Genomic DNA, 20,660 nt, shown 5'->3' with positions numbered 1-20,660 from the left:
GAAAACCACAGACTTATAAATATAAAATGCCAGAGGGAGGAATACTTTTAGTGTTGTTGGTTAATGAGGTTCCGCATATCCTCAAACTTCAAGTGTTGCAGGCTTTTATAAATGTTACTGATTATTCTAAGAACTCTTTCATATCCTATTCCTGAAGATATGGCATAGTTTAGTTATAGAATTTTGATATTTCAAGTTGGTACTGACCTGGAAACTTCTTTGCATGTCACTGGGGAAGAAGAACAATCATCAATATTACCCAGCTATGAGCTCAGAGATACAATAATGACTGACCTGACAAGGCTAGTCAGCAGTTATCAGTGTTATTAATACCATGGGACCTAACTTTGGTGTTTGAGATAGGGACATACTAAGTAGCTCAACTTTGCCTGAAACTCAAACTCTGTCTTCCTCTATTTATGCTGGTACAGATAAAGGCCTGTACTACCACACCCAGGGCAAGTGTGCTGTATTAAAATGCTATAAAAGGAATCTGAAAATTTTTGTGCTCCCTGTGTAAAATGAAAGACTTTTTACCATAAAGACTGTAAGAATGATAAATTGTTCAATGAAATACAAAAAGAAAGGAATACATTCAAACTTTTATGAACCCAATGTTACCTTGATACCAGAAAAAGATAGGATAAAAAAGAAAATTAAAGCTTGATATCCCTGGTCCATATACTCATAATGATTAGATATCATTTAGTTCTTTTAGTTTCTGGGCTTGAAATTATTAATGCCAAATTTAACATTCCTACCTATATAAGGAGTATTATATTTATAAAATGATAGGACTATTGGCAAAACGAGTTACTTTATCATGACATATTTATGACTTAGATCTAGAAAAAGAATATAATTCAACATGTGCACCAATACCAAATAAGGATTAGCTGTTTAACTAAATTATTAATTAACCTTAAATATCAATATGTATACAATTTGAAAACAGTTATGATTCACAAACAATTTTACAGAAATAAAAACTAAACAGTGAAAAATTCTTTTAACTAAGACTAATGAAAGTTTCCTTTGAATAGTACTTTGTTTTTCTCTAATATCTTGGGAAAAGTGAGTTAGGTTGATCAACATTAGCACTGCCTTCATGGTTTTATTTTTATTTATTTTGTCTTTGTGCATCTTTCTGATGATTTCATGGCTAAAGTGTTTAGTTTGCTGCCTACTGCAATGACCAATTAAAAAGGATACAATTTTTTTCTTCCTGGAGATACAATATTACACTGGAAAAGCTTCTAATAAAGCTTCTTTACATGATCCTTACTTACCCTAAGGAGTGTTTACCACAATAAAGTTTTTTGGCTATGGAAATATTTTTAAATATTTCTAAAGCTGATTAAATATTTCAGAATAATAAATGTTTATTCTATCTCTGCCTGAAATCTATTACAAATATTAATAACAACTATGAATTAATATTTAATAAAATAGCACTATAACATTTTATGGTACCAATTTCTTTATGGTATAAAAAATTTTTAAATACTAAAATAGGTTCAATTTTTAATAATTATATAAATATATCCATAACTTAATACATTAATTTCTTGAATTACAAAGAAGGAAAATATCTTTTATATTTTTTTTTATTCTTTAATCTCTCTTTACAGTACAGACTTTATCCCCTTCCCTGTTACACATCCCAAACATCCCCCCCACCATCTCCCAGAGGATGTCCCCACCCACCTGACCTACCCATTCCCTTAGGCCCCAAGTCTCTTGAGGGTTAGGTATGTTTTCTCCCACTGAGGCCAGACCAGGCAGTCCTCTGCTTATATGTGTTGGGGGACTCCTATCAGCTGGTATATGCTGTCTGGTTGGTGGCTCAGTGTCTGAGAGATCCCAGGGGGCCAGGTTAATTGAGACTGCTGGTCTTCCTATAGGGTCACCCCCTCCTCCTCAGCTTCTTTCAGCCTTTCCCTAATTCGACCACAGGGTTCAGCAGCTTCTGTTCATTGGTTGGTGTAAATATCTGCTTCTGTCCCTTTCAACTGCTTGTTGGGCTTTTCAGAGGGCAGTCATGATAGGCCACTGTTTGTAAGCACACCAAAGCGTCAGTATTAGTGTCAGGGCTTGGGGTCTCCCCCTGAGCTGAATCCCAATTTGGGATTGTTATGAGACCTCCCTTTCCTCGGGCTCTTTTTCATTTTTGTCCCTGTAATTCCTTCAGACAAGAATCACTCTGGGTCAAAGTTTCCAACTGTGGGATGGCAATCCCATTCCTCTACTAGATGCCCTGTCCTTCCACTGGAAGTAGACTCTACAAGCTCACTCTCTCCATTGTAGGGCACCCCATCCAAAGTCCCTCCCTTTGAGTTCAGAGAGTCTCTTTCCTCCCAGGTTTCTGGAACATTCTAGAGGGTCCCCTCACCTCCTACGTCTGGAGGTTGCCTGTTTCCATTCTTTCTGCTGACTCTCAGGGCTTCAGTTCTGTCTCCTCCCCCAATTTCCATAACTTAATACATTAATTTCCTGAATTACAAAGAAGAAAAATCTTATTAAACAATTTCATTGAGAAAAATGGGTCTGAAATGTTCTATAGGAATTACTATTAGAGCTACAAAATTAAACTGAAGAAAACCCACCAATATTCCACTTCACAGCTAAAATATAATCCCCATTGTTCTGTGCTTTTTCATTTCTCTGACTTGATTCCATCACCTGACTTTCTTGAGAGGATCTGGCCTATGCTCTGAGAGGCTAAAATGTGAAGTTACATTAACTACATAAAAATAGAATATCTAAAAACATTGAATGTGATAGGTATTGCTAGTAGATAGCATGGTTATGGAATAGAATATAATTAAAATAGAAAAGTCAGTTTCTGCTAGTATAGTTAATACAAATAACAATACAATGCACTAAATGGTTTACTGAATTTATTTATAAGTTTTTAAATAATATCTAAGAGACTAGAGAAGAAAAATCATAAAACATATATCAAAACAGTCTACAAAATCTTGAAGACAATAATTACCATGGAACATAATTAGAAGTTGGCTCGGGAATGATCCAATTCTGGGAAATGTGTCATAAGTAAATAAACATTCAATTTTTAATGATAAAGTTGGTCAGACTGAGAAAATACTTGGAGGAATGCTACTGTAACCTGGGTCTAAGCAAACACAGTGTGCTAAAGGGTTACATAAGCTACAGACAAGGTCATCATGATTTACACATAAATTATGTGGTTGGGTATAGATTTTAAATGCTTGGATCAGCTGAATTTCACAATAATTCCTAATATTTGCTAACCTTGTTTTGCTATTTATTATATTGTTCTTACCCATCTTCATTTAGCAATATTTTATCTCAGAAATATTCTAGCACTTTAGCAGTTTATCAAAAATGTTTTCTTCATCTTAAATTTCTAGCTACTCCATGCTTGCTCTTGTTCTATGTCTAGCCAACTATAACACTACACATATATTATTTGTTTAAATGATTTGTGGTCCAACTATCACAGAGTTTAAAGAGTTTTATTCATTTCTCTCTTTAATTAGTACGTTTTCTTGTTGCTTTTTACACAACTGTGACAAGATTTCACCAGCACATTTTACACTGAATGTTATGCTCCCTATGTAGCCATTTAAATTGAAATTAATTTTAACTTACTAACTGATAAAATTTGTGAAGAAGTTCACATAGAAGTTTCAACGTAGGTTTTATGATATCAAAAAATATTCTTGAAACGATATTTGTTCGGTCATCTTAATCCAGTAATTTGGAAAAATCATGGAGTTTTGATGTTTTGCTTGTTTGTGGGGGACCTCCACTGCCAGTCAAATAGGTGGAAAGGTAGAATAGCTGATACAGAAGCAACAGAATTAATGACCATGGTGGTATTATTGAAACAGAAGTTCTGAAAGATTGCATAAACATACAATTGACAGTGTTAAAAAATTTGAGTACATTCTTATTTGTTGAGTTATAAATATTGATTATATTTAGCATCTTAATAGATAAGTATTGTTGGTTGGTTTTGATTATGAAAATAGCTTTTAATAGCTGGGATGCTGCTCAGCTTAAATGAGAAAATGGAAGAATTTGGGAAGGGGACTCTATTTGGGGAAAGGACAAAGGAGGTCACTTCAGAAGAAAAAAGAGAGAGAAGAGACAAATAACACCAAGGATATTTGATAAAGTCTTAAGGAATTGTATTATTTGATAAGTATTTAAAAGTATATACAGTTGTGGATATAAATTTATGTTTATATACACACACATATGCAAGGAGAGAGAAGGAAAGAGTTGGGGAAAAGATTACAAGATGTTATGCTGCTTGAGCTGACAATGCTCCCCACAGGAGCTATAGTCTATCTAATGAAGACTTCCTACTAGAATTAATGGTTACAGTAGTGCACATGACCCCCAAAACATGATGGCCTCTTACTGCTACCTGAGGTTGCCTCTCAGATGTTGACTTTAAGTTCTATTTTTGAAGACACCCGACACTTTCAGTATAAGATTCATATCTTAGCTAGGTCTAATCATAAAGCATGCTTCCTACATCCTAGATTTCAAAGTATCAGAAAGTATTATAGGTGCTGCCAATTGATAAAGTGATATGTAGTACCTGTTTATTTTAAAATTATTAAATATATACTATTAAAATAACATGCTATTATCTATTGAAAGAAAATGGAGATACTTTTCAAGCTAAGGTCTTACATTTTTACAACACTAAGAAGCATGGCCAAGATATATAGCTATAGCAAGAAAATTTACAGACCACATTAAGCTCAAGAAGAAAGAACACTGAAGTGTAGGTGCTTCAGTCCTTCTTAGAAGGGGGACAATATACTCACAGGAGAAGATGCAGAGACAAAGTGTGGAGCAGAGACTGAAGGAAAGGCTATCCAGAAACTGTGCAACCTGGAGATCTATCCCATACATAGTCACCAAACCCAGACACTATTGCATGTGCCAAGAAGTGCATACTGACTGATATAGCTGTCTCCTGAGAGGCTCTGCTAGAGCCTGACAAATACAGAGGTGGATGCTGGCAGCCAGCCATTGGACTGAGAATGGGCTCCCCAGTGGAGAAGATAGAGAAAGGACTGAAGTAGCTGAATGGGTTTCAATACCATAGGAAGAACAACAGTATCAAACAACCAGATCCCCCAGATCTCCCAGGAACTAAGCTACAAAACAATAAGTATGTAAGGAGCGACCCATGGCTACAGCTGCGTATGTCGCAGAGGATGGCCTTGTAAAGCATCAATAGGAGGAGATGACCTTGGTCCTGTGAAGGCTCAATGCCCAGTGTAGAGGAATGCCAGGGCAGGGAGGCGATAGGGAGTGGGTGGGTGAGTTGGGGAGCACCCTTATAGAAACAGGGGGAAAAGGAATGGGATAGGAGGTTTCTGGAGGGGGAAACCAGGAAAGGGGATAAAACTTGATATGTAAATAAAGAAAATATCCAAGGGGTTGGGGATTTAGCTCAGCGGAAGAGCGCTTGCCTAGCGAGCGCAAGGCCCTGGGTTCGGTCCCCGGCTCCGAAAAAAAGAAAAAAAAAAAAGAAAAGAAAATATCCAAAAAAAAAAAAACAGCACTATACACCAGACGAGAAGAAAAATTTGAATAGACAATTATAATTTAATCCAAGATATTCATAATGATATGAGATATGATTATATTACGGGAATAAAGAGAAAATGAATGAAAAGCTTACTTAGCTAGCGAGTCATTAGTTATAATTAGAAAGTCGTATTGCTTTCAAATATACCACTGGTTTGTTTTTTTAAAAGGTTATGGCATAACTACTATTGTAATATAAAAATATCCTTTGAATGATAGTTTTCTAAGTAACATAAAAATTCTGACTGAACAGAAGTTAACACACACATATGTATGCACACACACACACACACACACTCATATTCACGTCTGCATAAACATACAGATCATCTCATTCTAGCCAATGTTCCTCTTCTAGAAACTAGCAACCTTTATAGTAATAGAATCTATAAAAGAGAATTAAATGAAGCACAAATGACTTCAGAATAACAATTATGAATATGTTTGAAGACATGGTTCAAGAATGTGAAGCTGTTCAAGGAGAATTCTGAGAGCTTGCGAGAAAGTTCCAAGGAAACAAAGATCTTATAATTATTCTTGGAATGTGTATTCCTGACCCTCCCTCCCATGTGTAATAAGCAGGAGCATGTTGACTTCAGATTATCCATCACATTTTATTATTATTCAGATGATGTTTCCAAGCATGGGTTGTCCTGGTGACTATATGCAGCCTAAACTCATGGGGCCTTGACCTTTATACTGTATACAGCTTTATCTCATCTCAACTCTGCTCATTAAACCCTTCTTCACCCTCAAAATTTCTCAAAACATAAAATATCAGATGCCTTAAATAAAGTTGGTTATTGCATGAGACTAGAATCTGGCTCATTTTTAGGCTTCATTCTCCTAGATTAATGCTGCCAACTAGAGTTGTAACAGAGGACCTTAAAGAAAATATGAGTAAATACCTTCATAGTAGGAGAATATTAATCCTTCGGGATGGAATACGGACAAACCCTTAATTACTCAATCAATTACATGTGATGTACATAAAGAGGCTACTTCGTAGAAGTAAGCAGCCGTGTTTGAAAGGAAAGTCTAACTGAGGGGTAGACATGTGTGTGATGGATCAGAGAAATAGTTGGCAGAACAAGTCAGAGATAGGATATGCCTACTTCTTAAGATAAAAGGACAGGAAAGAAAAGCTATCTGAGATCAGTGCAGGGAGAGGGAGAGAGTAAGTCAGTTCTTTTGGTTGGAGTTAAGCTTGGTTCAGTCAGTCAGGAGTCAGTACAGTGAGTCCAATGGAGAAGAGTTGAGTTCATTCATGGGTTGATGTAGTACAGTGTAAGTCAGCAGAGTCAGATGGTGCTAGAAAATAAGATTAGAACAAATTGCTAGAGTTACGTGAAGCACAGCAAATCAATCATAAGCTGAGTGAAGCCAGATTGAATCAGTCAGCTTAAAGAAGAGTTTGAACCAGAACAATTGAGTTTAACCAGCCAGCCAGAATCAAGAAACAATGTGAAATATGAATTTTTTCAACAGTAAACCTTCAAGATGGTTTTATATCCCCAATGTAGTGAGTCACAGCTACAACCATCCTCATTGACTCTTAGGTACCTCCTTTATCCCACTGGAGATACCCCACTTCCACCCCACATCAGTTTTCCATTCATTTTCATGGCCATCTAAGCATCCCTCCTGTCCTTCCCCACACATGATTCTGAATCTCCCCTTCTCCTCCCCATTCCTCCCTCCATATGCATATTATGACACTGTTATTCCCCCTTCTAAGTGAGATTCAGGCTTCCTTTCTTGGGCCTTCCGTTTTGTTAGCTTCTTTGTGTCTGTGGAGTGTAACACAGTACCTATATTTTATGGCTAATATCCACTTATAAGTTAATACATAGTACGCATGTCCTTTTGGGACTGGGTTACCTCACTCATGATTATATTCTCAAGTTACATCCATTTGCTGACAATATTCATGGTATCTTGGTTTTTAATAGCTGCATAGTATTCCATTGTATAAATGAACCATGTTGTTTGTATCCATTCTTCAGTCGAGAGACATCTAATTTTTTTCCAGTTTCTAGCTATTACGAATAAAGCTTCTATGCACACAGTTGAGTAACTTTGTAGGATAATGGAGCAACTTTTGGGTATATGCCCAGGAGTGGTATAGCTGAGTCCTTTGGTAGAACTATTTCCAGTTTTCTGTGAAAACAACAAACTGATTCTATACAGGTTGTACAAGTTTTCACTCCCACCAAAAATGAAAAAGTGTTCTCCACTTCCTCCGTACCGTTTCCAGCATGTGATACCTCTTGAGTTTTTGATCTTAGACATTCTGATGGGTGTTAGATGGAATCTCAGAGTTGTTTTGATATTCATTTCCCTGATGATTAAAGACTTGGAATCTTTAGTTAAGTGCCTCTGGGCCATTCCAGATTCTTTGTTGAAAATTCTGTTTGGTTCTATACCCCATTTTTTTTCTTGGTGAACAATCTATTTTTTATTAGATATATTTCTTTACTTACATTTCAAATGGGATTTCCTTTACCAGTTTCCTGTCCATAAGCCTCCTTCCCTCTCCCCCCTCCCCCATATGGGTATTCCCCCATCCACCCCCCTTACTGCACACCCCTGACATTCTCCTGCACTGGGGGTCCAACCTTGGTAGGGCCAAAGGCTTCTCCTTCCACTGCTGCCCCAGCAAGTCTATTCTCTGCTACATATGCAGTTGGAGCTCTGGGTCAGTCCATGTATAATCTTTAAGTAGTGGTTTAGTCCCTGGAAGCTCTGGTTGGTTGGCTTTGTTGTTCTTATGGGGTTGAAAGCTCCTTTAGTTCTTTCAATTCTTCCTCTAATTCTCCCAAAGGGGGTCCCGTTGTCAGTTCAGTGGTTTGCTGCTGGCACTGAGCTCTGTATTGGATATTCTCTGGATGTGTCTTTAAGGAGAGACCTATATCCAGTCCCTTTCAGCATTCACTTTTTAGCTTCATTAATCTTATCTAGTTTTGGTGTATATATATATATATATATATATATATATATATATATATATATATATATATATATATATATATATATATATATATATGGGCCACATACAGGGCAGGCTCTGACTGGCCATTCCTTCAGTCACTGCTCAAACTTTGCTTCCATATCCCCTCCTATGGATATTTTTTCCCCTTTTAAGAAGGAGTGAGAGCATCTGCCTTTTGGTCATCCTTCTTCTTGAGCTTCCCGTGGTCGGTGGATTGTATCTTGGGTAATTTGAGCTTTTGGGCTAATATCCACTTATCAATGAGTGCATACCAAGTGTGTTTTTATGTGATTGGGTTACCTCACTCAGGATAATATTTTCTAGTTCATTCCATTTGCCTATGAATTTCATGAAGTCATTGTTTTTGACAGCTGAGTAGTACTCCATTGTGTAGATGTATCACGTTTTTTTTTTTTTTTTTTTTTTTTTAATCCATTCCTCTGTTGAAGGGCATCTGAGTTCTTTCCAGCTTCTGGCTATTATAAATAAGGCTGCTATGAGCATAGTGGAGCATGTGTCTTTGTTGTATGTTGGAGCATTTTTGGGGTATATGCCCAAGAGAGGTATAGCTGGGTCCTCAGGTAGTGCAATGTCCAATTTTCTGAGAAACCTCCAGACTGATTTCCAGAGTGGTTGTACCAGTCTGCAATCCTACCAACAATGGAGGAGTGTTCCTCTTCTCCACATCCTTGCCAGCATCTGCTGTCACCTGAGTTTTTTTATCTTAGTCATTCTGACTGGTGTGAGATAGAATCTCAGGGTTGTTTTGATTTGCATTTCCCTTATGACTAAAGATGTTGAACATTTCTTAAGGTGCTTTTCGGCCTTTCAATATTCCTCAGGTGAGAATGTTTTGTTTAGCTCTGTACCCCATTTTTTAATAAGGTTATTCGGCTCTCTAGTATTTCAAACTTAAATATGCTGACAATTGATATTCTGATGTTACAACACGATAAAGAAATTGAAAGAAAACACAGATATCTGTACAAATGGAACTTAAAATACAACATAAGTACTCATGTCAAGTGCAATGTTCCTTCTGCAACTGGTCAAATGACCTTGGTTGATATTTATAACTACCCTTGGCAAAAACCTACAAGTCTTGGCTCTTTGTTTAGAAGAGTGACACATACCATCACTCCTGATGGGTACTGTGCTCTTCACCATCCTCCCTGGATTAGGCTGTTGTAGCTTACTGTTGAGTGTAATCACAGGGCATGGTAGCACCAAGAGAGGCCTTAAAGCCTCTCCTGCACTCCAAACTTAATCTTTCCTACTTTCTTTGTGGAAAAGCAATCCAATTTCCTCCAATGGTAATCTGGATCAAGCACCCTTCATATTTTCTCCATTTTTATTAAATTGGCTATTTCTTACTTACATTTCAATTGTTATTCCCTTTCCCGGTTTCCAGGCAAACATCCCCTTAACCCCTCCCCCTCCCCTTCTGTATGGGTGTTCCCCTCCCCATCCTTCCCCCATTACCACCCTCCCCCCAACAATCACGTTCACTGGGGGTTCAGTCTTGGCAGGACCAAGGTCTTCCCCTTCCACTGGTGCTCTTACTAGGCTATTCATTGCTAGTTATGCGGTTGGAGTCCAGGGTCAGTCAATATATATTCTTTGGGTAGCGGCTTAGTCCCTGGAAGCTCTGGTTGGTTGGCATTGTTGTTCATATGGGGTCTCAAGCTCCTTCAAACTCTTTCAGTCCTTTCTCTGATTCTTCAACAGGGATCCCGTTCTCAGTTCAGTGGTTTGCTGCTGGCATTCGCCTATGTATTTGCTGCATTCTGAATGTGTCTCTCAGGAGAGATCTACATCCGGTTCCTGTCAGCCTGCACTTCTTTGCTTCATCCATCTTATCTAGTCTGGTGTCTCTATATGTATGGACCACATGTGGGGCAGGCTCTGAATGGGTGTTCCTTCAGCCTCTGTTCTAAACTTTGTCTCCCTATTCTCTCCCAAGGGTATTCTTATTCCCCTTTTAAAGAAGGAGTGAAGAATCCACATTTTAGTCATCTGTCTTGAGTTTTATGTGTTCTGTGCATCTAGGGTAATTCGAGCATTTGGGCTAATATCCACTTATCAATGAGTGCTTACCATGTGTGTTTTTTTCTGTTGGGTTATTTGTGTCTAACTTCTTAAGTTCTTTGTAAACTCAGAAGATAGTAGTCTTTGGTCGTTTGTAGAGTTAGACAGGAACCCCAGTGGAGACATAGAGATACCAACACACCCACAAAATTTCAACCCAAAACTTATCCTATCTATAAGAAATGCAGACATGGGGATGAAGCAGAAACTGAGGGAATGGCCAACCAACAACCAGCCCAACTTGAGACCGATTCAGTTGTCAAGCACCAGTCCCTAAACTATTAATGATATTCTGTTATGCTTGTAGTCAGGAGCATGCTGTCCTCTGAGAAGCTCTACCCAGCAGCTGATTGAGACAAATACAGATACCAGTGCTAGACAGTGAATGGAGCTTGGGGACTCTTATGGAAGAATAGGAGAAAGAAATTGTAGTTCCAAAAGGGAATAGGAACTCCACAGGAAAACAAACAAAGTCAACTAACCTTCACCCTCAGGACTCTCAGAATCTAAACCATGAACCAAAGAACATACACAGACTGGATCCTTGCTCATATGTAGCAGATATGCATCTTGGTTTTCATGTGGGTCTTGAACAACTGGAACGTGAGCTATCCCAAAAGCTGTTGCCTATATGTGAGATATGTTCTACTAGCTGGGCTGCCTTGTCTGGCCTCAGTGATAAGGGAAGAGCCTATCCTAGCAGAGAGTTGAATTGCTAGGGTGCACAGGATACCCCTTAGGCCCCAACCACTCAGAGGAAAAGAGGAGGGGAGGATGGGGGAAGGAATGTGGGAAAAGGTGACTGGGAGGGGGCAGTGAGCAAGATGTAAAGTGAATAAGTAAAATAAATTAGATTTAAAGAAATTCCTACAAGACGACAATTACTTCAGGTGAATAAAACTTACTTTTAAATTTAATGAATACTATAAAAATATGAACAGTTGAATGAAATAAAATGAAGAATAATTAAATAATGAAAATAGAACATAGCAAAGAAATAGAATTGATAAAGAAAAGCCTCACTGAAAGAACACTGGAAATGAAAAACTTACAAACCTAAACAAGAATCTAAGAAGTACACCTCAGAAATAAAATAAAAGAAATGAAAGAAAAAACTTCAGCCACTGAAGACAAAGTAGAAGAAATGAGTAGCTCAGTCAAAGGAAATGTTAAATCTAAAAACTTCAAGACATAAACTATATCAGGAAGTCTGGAAGACTATGAAGATATCAAATCTACAAATATAATATATATATGTAAAATAGAAAATTTCTCAATCAAATATAATGAAAATATTATAAAGAAATAATTATAAAATAACTTCCCCAATCCAAAGAGAGTGATGCCTATTAAGGTAAATAGAAATATAGAATAGCAAACACCAAAAAAACCTCTTTGAATGATATATAACTATTAAAACACTAATGTACAGAATAAAGTTTTTAAAAACTTACAAGGAAAAAATAACAAGTTGCATATAAAATCATGATCATTAGAATAATAACTGACTTATCAATGAAGACCTATTAAAGCCAGAAGGGCCTGAATGGATGTTCTAAAGGATCTGAGAGACTACAAAATCCACCCAAAACTGCTATAACTAGCAAAAGTATCATTCATAGTCAATAGAGAAAGAAATACTTCATTCTGTCTTAAGAGGAGGTTAATTAGGTCCAAGAGATACAAGGTAAAACAATTCCAAAAAAGTATCAAAGTGGCATGAAGCCATACCACAACAAATTAACAAGAATTAATAAATACTTCTCATTAATAACACTCGATATTATTGATCTCAATCGCCTAATTAAAAATCACAGAATAATATAGTAGATTAGAAAACAAGATCCATCTTTATGATGCATCCATGAAACACACCTTACCATCAAAGAAAGACATCACAATAAAGTAAAAGGATGGAAAAATTATTCCAAGGAAATGGCACCAAAGGAGGGGTGGGCTGTAAACATTTTATATCTGATAGAATAGATTTCAAACAAAAACCAATAGAAAATATACACATTAGAAAAAAAAACTACCAAGAAACCATTACAATTCTAAACATTCCTAAAAATAACCCTATCTCAGCAAAAATCACATGTTGACCCTAACACAGATGGAGGGGATGACTTTAATACCTAATCAAATAGACAGAACATCCAGACAAAATCTAAACAGAGCAATGCTATTGGACCAAAGTAAAGACTATTCCATTGAAAGTCTAAAGAATATATTTTCTTCTCAGTAGTCCATGGAACTTCCTCAAAAATTGACCACACATTAAGACACGAAACAAATATCAATAGATATAGGAAAATAGAAATAACAAACTTCAGCCTATCTGGCCACCATAAATTGAAGCTGGATCATCAGCAACAATTAAAATGGAGAAGGTGTAAAACCTCATGAGATTTGAAGAACTTACTAGTAAATGAAAATTGGATCAACACAGGGAAGTTTCGTGCACATAAATAAATAAATGTAATCTACTACAAAAAATGGGATAAAAGACAAAAATCATATAATCATCTCACTATATGCAAAAAATCCTTTGACAAAATCCAGCATCCCTTCATGATAAAAATACTGGAAAGACAAATGATTCAAGGCATAAACCTCAGCATAGACAGGCAATTGAGAATAAGCCCATAGCCAACATCATCCTAAACTGAGAGAAACAAACGATTTTCACTAAAAATCAAAACAAGAATATCCCTTTCTCTACCTATTTAACATATTACTTAAAGTCTTAGAGCAATCAAATAACTTAATGAGATCAAGGATATACAAATAGAAGAAATAAAATTATCTTATTTCAATGATGTGATTTTAAAAACAACAGAGTTGAAAGATTCCACTGTGAAACATCTTTACCTGATAAACATCTTCATCAAATTTCTTGCATACAAAATTAACATACAAAAATTAGTGTCCTACAGATGGCAAATATATTGATAAATAAATCAGGGAAATAGTTAATTCTCATAAGAGCCTTAAAATAATAAAATATCTTAGGATAATAGTGTAACTAAGCAGCAGATGAAGACTTGTATGGTGTCTCTCTCCCTTCCTCTCCCTTTTCCTTTTCCTGTCTCTCTCTGTTTCTGTCTCTGTCTCTCTTTTCCTCCTTCTCCCCCTCTCTCTGACACACACACACACACACACACACGCACGCACACACACACACACACACACACACACACACTCACACGTTATTTAAAGAGTTCTCAAATAAATAAAAGCAATAGTGTGGTAAATACACATGATAGATATTTTCACTATTGAATTGAAGATGATTTTCTGATTTGAAATAAAGTGTAACATTAAACTACTGAACTCTAATAATAAAGTCAGGCCCTGAAGAGTAGAGTGGACTCTGTTATGTAAAATATGACTAAAAGGAAGGAAAAAACAGAAGTAAATAGAGGATGGAGAAAAGAGTCAGTAGCCAATAGTACTTGTCTTTTACAGAGGACCTATGTTTAGTATCTAGCACCTACATGATGTTTCATAACAATATTTAACTTTAGTTCCAGCAAATCTGATTACTTCTACTCTCTTTTCTATGCACAAAGATGCTAGAAAACACTGAAATATATCTAATCTTATACTAGCATTTGGTTGTGGATAGAGGGTTTGAAGTAGTTAAGTTTTAAAGAGCATATTTTAGTCAGGTATTGACGACACAAGCCTTTTATTCCAGAACTTGGGAGTCAGAAGCAGACTGGACTGCATAAGTTCAAGGTTAGCATGGTCTTCAGAGTTGAGTGGTAGGCCAGCCAACACTAAAATGGAGACCAGATAGCAAGCAAATTAAACAGCATATTTTAATATGGATAACATATTTGAAAATACATACTTTTAAAGACCAGTAATTCTAAATTTGTATAGAGAATATGAAGATTTTTATCATGGTATTCTCAATGCATACTAAAAGTCAAAATACAATAAATGATAGATGCATTATGGAAATGTATATTTCTATCTAAATATTTATCACTGCCAACGGGCAAGATGAAGTCTGAAACCTAAAATAAATCAATGTAATACAGGAAGTAAGCAGGTGAAGTTGGAACACTATTGCATCATAGGAAACACTTACTTCTTCATAAACCTTAAAAAAGACAGTTTACTATAGCATTTTAAGCATTCATCTAAGGAAAAAAATGGGTGAATTTTTATCTATAAATAAACAACAATTATATAGAGTCCTGAACTCTAAAACTATGAACAGAAGAGCTAAATATGAAAAGTCAGACATTAATAAACTCAAATTAGAATGAAGTGAAATTAAGTGCATTTGAATCTGCATCTTAACTGACGGTTATCAAAATACCAAGAATAAGCAATTCCTAATAATTTAAGTCAAAGTTGGTTCTATTCAGAAATGCATAAATGAGAACTATACTGAATTCCTTCTAATTATTCCTATGCTAATCCTGCTACCGCAGAGATAATTTATGGAACTCAAGGTTTCCATGTTAAAGTGAATTTTTAACAGGTCTTAATGTTAGCAGTGTGAAAATACTTGTGGCATTGAGGCCTGATTTCAAAGCACTATTCTGAATAGAAGGTTTCTTCTCTATGTACGAATCAGTGTCACACAGGCGGCCATAGACATTAGGTCCACATGACAGAAAGCCATTAATGGCAAAATTGAGATCAGCAGTTTTAGCTTTATATCACAAAGCCAAATTCAGCCATATAACTAAGCTACATAAACTTTAATGAGCAGAATGCTTCAGGCTTATCCAATTTGTGTCATTTTATAGCTTCAGTCATATATGTTAATATGCACCATAAAAACAAATGCCTCTGCAAGTGAGTTAAAAAAAAGAGTGGTAGGGGATGGCTGCTTTATATTCCAACTCTGGAGAAGAGAAAAAGTCAGTGGTCAAAATCTCATACTTCCTTCACACTTTAGCTCGGCATGTTTCTTTACTTCTGAATTGACCCTTTCCTTTCTGAATAGGAATATGTAGAAAACCAAAACTACTTACAAGTATCAGTAGCAGAACTCTCTCAGTATGCAAATTTAGTTAAAGCAGCAACATGTCAAGGCACACATTCTAAGGGTGAGAAAGTGAGCAGAATTGCATGTCTGAGCATAATGACAAGGCCGGCATTGCTTAGGAAATCCTAACAACATGAGAAGAGACAGCTGTTGAGAGCAACATGCATGTAATGTATGGTTAGCTTCAGTGCTTCCTCCGATCTCTCCTCGCACTGTAACACATAAGTGGCAGAGTGCCACTCAAGCTAAACAGCGTCATTCAGCTGCCTTGAATATAAAGTAAAGGGTGTGACGCTTGGCTAGGCAGATTGCTTGCACATAAATTTTGCTGTGTATGCCCAATAAAAGTGTTTCTGGTAACTTGCAGGAGAAAACAATGTAAATAATGAATAAAGAGCAGGTTATTTCCATAGAACACACAACTGTGCTTATGCTGCAAAAATTCAAACAGGAGCAGTGTAATTTCATTATATTCTATCAGTGCTGTACAGTTGACGAATACTTCGGAAGTGAGAGCCAAGACAAGCACTGTATGGTATGCAGAGCACACTCATGGATTCTACCTTTGCACATACGTATTTGTTTGCATGTTTCAAAACTGAACCAATGTGATATCCACTCACTGAGAGGGAATAAGACACAATTCTGGGATTTGTTTAAAATGCTTAAATATTATTTGAAGATAAATGCATTTTTCCTCTGCCTCTCAGTTTTTCAACCTGAACAGTTGAACTGTAAGTCAATGCTTTAAACCATCCTGAATGCCTCTTGTTTTCTAAGATGTGTTTCTGCACAGAGCAAGGCCTGTTGACAATAGAAATTCAAAGCAGATGTACCCTAACCAAGAAATTATTTTTAATTGATATTTGATAGGAAAGGAAAAATCAGTTTTTAAAGGGAGTGCCAATGGGTATATTAACCACATACCAGGACATGAAAGTGTGTAAGACCTGGGAGCAGTTGGTGGGCAGGGAAGCAGAAGTGGTTAGGTGGATGGGGGATCACCCTCATAGAGGCAAAGGGGAGGGAGGATAGACAAATTGTAGGATGGTGGGCTGGTGGAGGTGTAAATGGGAAGTGGGATTTCATCAAGAGCAATAAAATCACGGAATAATATGAGGATAACCCTGATGTGCCAAGGTTAAATAATAGGATAGTCCCTTGACTATAGTTCAAGTTTTAACCAGGTCTTACTCTATCATGAGAAGGATTACATGTTTAAAATCAGATACTTCAAATATAATAGTACTAATTCCCACATTAAATAACATGCTTTTCATGACTCCTGAATAAAAAAGATGTAACTAATCCATTAGAGAGTATTTAACGAAAGTATGTAAAAATTGTAAATGATCTGTTAAATTAAATTTCATACAGATAACTGATATTTTAAATTAATACCTTGTCATATTATTTAAGTGCAAATACTATTCAGTAAGTTGTTTAAATTTTTGCTATATTTCTAAAGCTTATTTATATTAGAACAATCTTTTAACCAAACAACTATTTACTTTGAAATTAATTTTATTTAAATTAGCATAACCTTAATACAAAAGCTCAAACTATAACAAAATTAGAATTTTATTTAAATTTTTCTTTATTTTTGAGATTAAAATACTGTTACATCCTTTTCTCCTTCGTTTCCTCCCTCAAAGCCTCTCATCTACCCTTTCTCGATGTTTTTCAAATACATGAAGTCCTTTTTAAATTGACTGTTGTTGTATCCATGTATGTGGGTTTATGCATAGGCTCTCAAATATAACCTTCTCAGTCTGAGCAATGTTACTTGCAGGTATGTTTTGAGGGCTGACTCTTTGATATGAGATAATCCAAATGGAATATTTACCAAAGAAAGTCTTCCTTAAAGTGTCAGGATTTGAACCCAGGGCACTCTGTCGCCTTGAGCTATCCTCATCCCATTGTGGTTTTGTCTTTTGCATTTGTTAAAATATTTTAATTTATTCTTTAAGAATTTCATACCCGTATACAACTGTTGTTGGTGAGTATTCATAAGGCAACATACCAGGAGGCACAGCCCACTGGAAGGAAACCGACTTGTACTTATTTTACAGCAAATACTCACTCAGTTCCCATGGCTATCTTTGGGGTAACAATGTTTATAGATTAAACCTGACTCTCCTACACCCAGTTAAAATACATTTTTCTGTTTCTTGTCATTCTTCAGCATAGTTAAGTTTTCTATATAGGACAATAATTAATACCTTTTAAAATAATAAAATATCAAAAAATTCAGACGAACCATGGCATATTGGTGTCCAGCTCTAAATCCCGTACTCAGAAGGTAGAGATTGGTAGATCTCAGTACCGTGGAGGCCAGCCTGATCTACAAATCTAGTTGCAAACTATCCTGACTATCTAATGAGGCCCTGTCCCCAAAAATACAATTATAAAAAAAAGAAGTCCTTTTTAAATTGATGGTCGAAAACAATACACATCTATATGTCAAATACACAGAAAGTATACCTCAGCTTCGGCCAGCATTGGCCATTGTATGTTTATATAATCTTCTTCTTCCTCCCTCTAAACCCTCCAATGGCTCCTCTTTCAAATCCCTCTGATGGCTGCTGTACTTCCTCTCAAATTGATGATTTCTTTTCCTTTGATTAATATTATTACATATAAAATTTCATTAACATGACTTTGGGGTAGACATGAATATTATTGAACTATTTGGAAACATTATATCCAAAATAGCAATTGTAAACAGTAATAAAAATATATCTATAGTATTTATTTACATAAATATTTACATATTTATACAAAATTGCATATAATTCTTGGAGTTTTACTTTGAATAAGAGAAATAAGAAATTTATGTTTTAAAACTGCCTTTAGAAAAATAATTGAGTTTAACTTCCGATATTATTTTTCAAATCCTTAAAGACATTAATTTTCTTCACTTTAGTAATTTCATTTAGGAACATCAATCTCAAGAAAATATTAATTTTATATATCAGTGTTACTAAAATTAATATATAAACAAATATAATCAAATTAAATAATTTCACTATGTGTTTATTTGTACTCATTAAAAATATTTTGATCACTAACGGTCATTGATAGGACTTACTTTATGCCTCTCCTGAAAAAGGATTCTGTGTAACTATCTACCTCAACCTCACTTACGTCTGCTGAGTGAATCGGAAGTCTTTTAACTTTCCTAATTGTCTGCACTTTAGAACTTTTAAAATTACTTTTATTTTCTTATGATCAGCCAATGACCCCTTCTTGTCCTCCCTCCCACAGTTCCTAATCCCATTCCTCCTCCCTCCTTGTCTCCAAAAGGATGTGCCCTTCCCCACCAGGCCTTCCCACTCCCTGGAGCCTCAATTCTCTGGGGTTAGGTGTATCTTCTATCAACTGAGGCCAAACCAGGCATCTTCTGATATATATATATATATATATATATATATATATATATATATATATATATATATATATATGCCTGGGACCAGCTCTTGTATGCTGCATGGTTGGTGGCTCAGTGTCTGAGAGATCTCAGGAGTCCATGTTAGTTGAGACTGCTGGTCTTCCTATAAGGTCACCCTCTTCCTCAGCTTCTTCCAGCCTTTCCCTAATTCATTCAGAGGGGTCCCCAACTTCAGACCAGTGGTTGGATATAAGTATCTGTGTGTCCTACAGATCAATAATGGATACAAAAAATGTGGTTCATTTACACAGTGGAATACTATTGAGCAGGTAAATAGATGGAATTAGAAATATCATCATGAGTGAGGTAACTCAGATCCAAAAGACATGCCTATGTACTCACTAATAAGTAAATATTAGCCCCCAAAAATTACAGAATAAATAGGATACAATCCACTGAACTCAAGAAGGTTAACAAGCAAAGGGCCTAAGTGAGGAGAAAATAATCAGGGGAGGCAAAGGGAGGGGAAGGAGAGAGGAGGGCAAAAGGGGACTATGATCAGGTATAGGGGATAAGCCCTGAAGGCCAGCAGAATGAATGGAAATATGCAACCTTAGGGGTTGGGAGGAGGGGGACCCTCTAGAAAGTACCAGAAACCTGGGAAGTGAGAGAGACTCTCAGATCTCAATGGGAGGGACCTTATATGAAATGCCCAACAGTGAGGAGAGGGAACTTGTAGAGCCCACCTCCAGTAGAAAGACAGGGCATTAAGTGGAGGGATGGAGTTGCCATCCCACCAACAAAAATTCTGACTCAGAGTTGTTCCTGTCTAAAATATCTGCAGATATAAAAATGGGGAAGAGACTGAGGGAAAGGAGTGACTGGCCCAACTTGTGATCTCGCTCACAGAGGGGCTCTAAGGCCTGACTCTATTACTGATGCTATGATGCGGACAGAGAGGTTCCTTAGAAATCTTTTAGAAAATTAACATTATTTTTTTCCTGTAGTAAAGAAATCATTCTCAAGTCTAAGATCAAGAGTCAATTATCACTATTTGATAAAGACATAAACCTTGTTAGATGTATGCATATTGCTATATAAACCACTGTTTTATTTATGCTGATGAAAATGCTTGTCAACATGCTGATGATACTATAGACATGCAATTCTTTATTTGACAAAAACCCAGCTAGTGTAAAGGAATTTCTAAGATTCTCATTATCTATAAGAAGGTTAGTAGAATTTGATTTTCTGTTAGAAATTAAATAGAGCTTATTTATTTCAAATTATGTTTCTCCTTAATGATAAACAATCTTTCTTAAATTTTATATTACAGCATCTCAAAAGTTTATGTTTTACGTCATGTTTGTCTGAGTAATCATGGCCTGTGGAAAATTAAACAGAGGTATTTTTTCCAGTTTTTAAAAACTTGTAGCAGAAAGTAAAGATTTCCCTTACTGTTCCATGGCTATGTTCTATGTCACTGTCCTCAAGGTTACAAATGAGTAGAACTTAAAGTGGCTTTTGCTCTGTCTCCATAGGATCCCTGATTGTTGTGTCTTTTTTCAGTAGCTCAT

This window comes from Rattus norvegicus, chromosome 6 (assembly GCF_036323735.1).
Source record: "Rattus norvegicus strain BN/NHsdMcwi chromosome 6, GRCr8, whole genome shotgun sequence".
NCBI classification, from domain to species: Eukaryota; Metazoa; Chordata; class Mammalia; order Rodentia; family Muridae; genus Rattus; species Rattus norvegicus.
Note: the sequence above shows the minus strand (reverse complement) of the source record.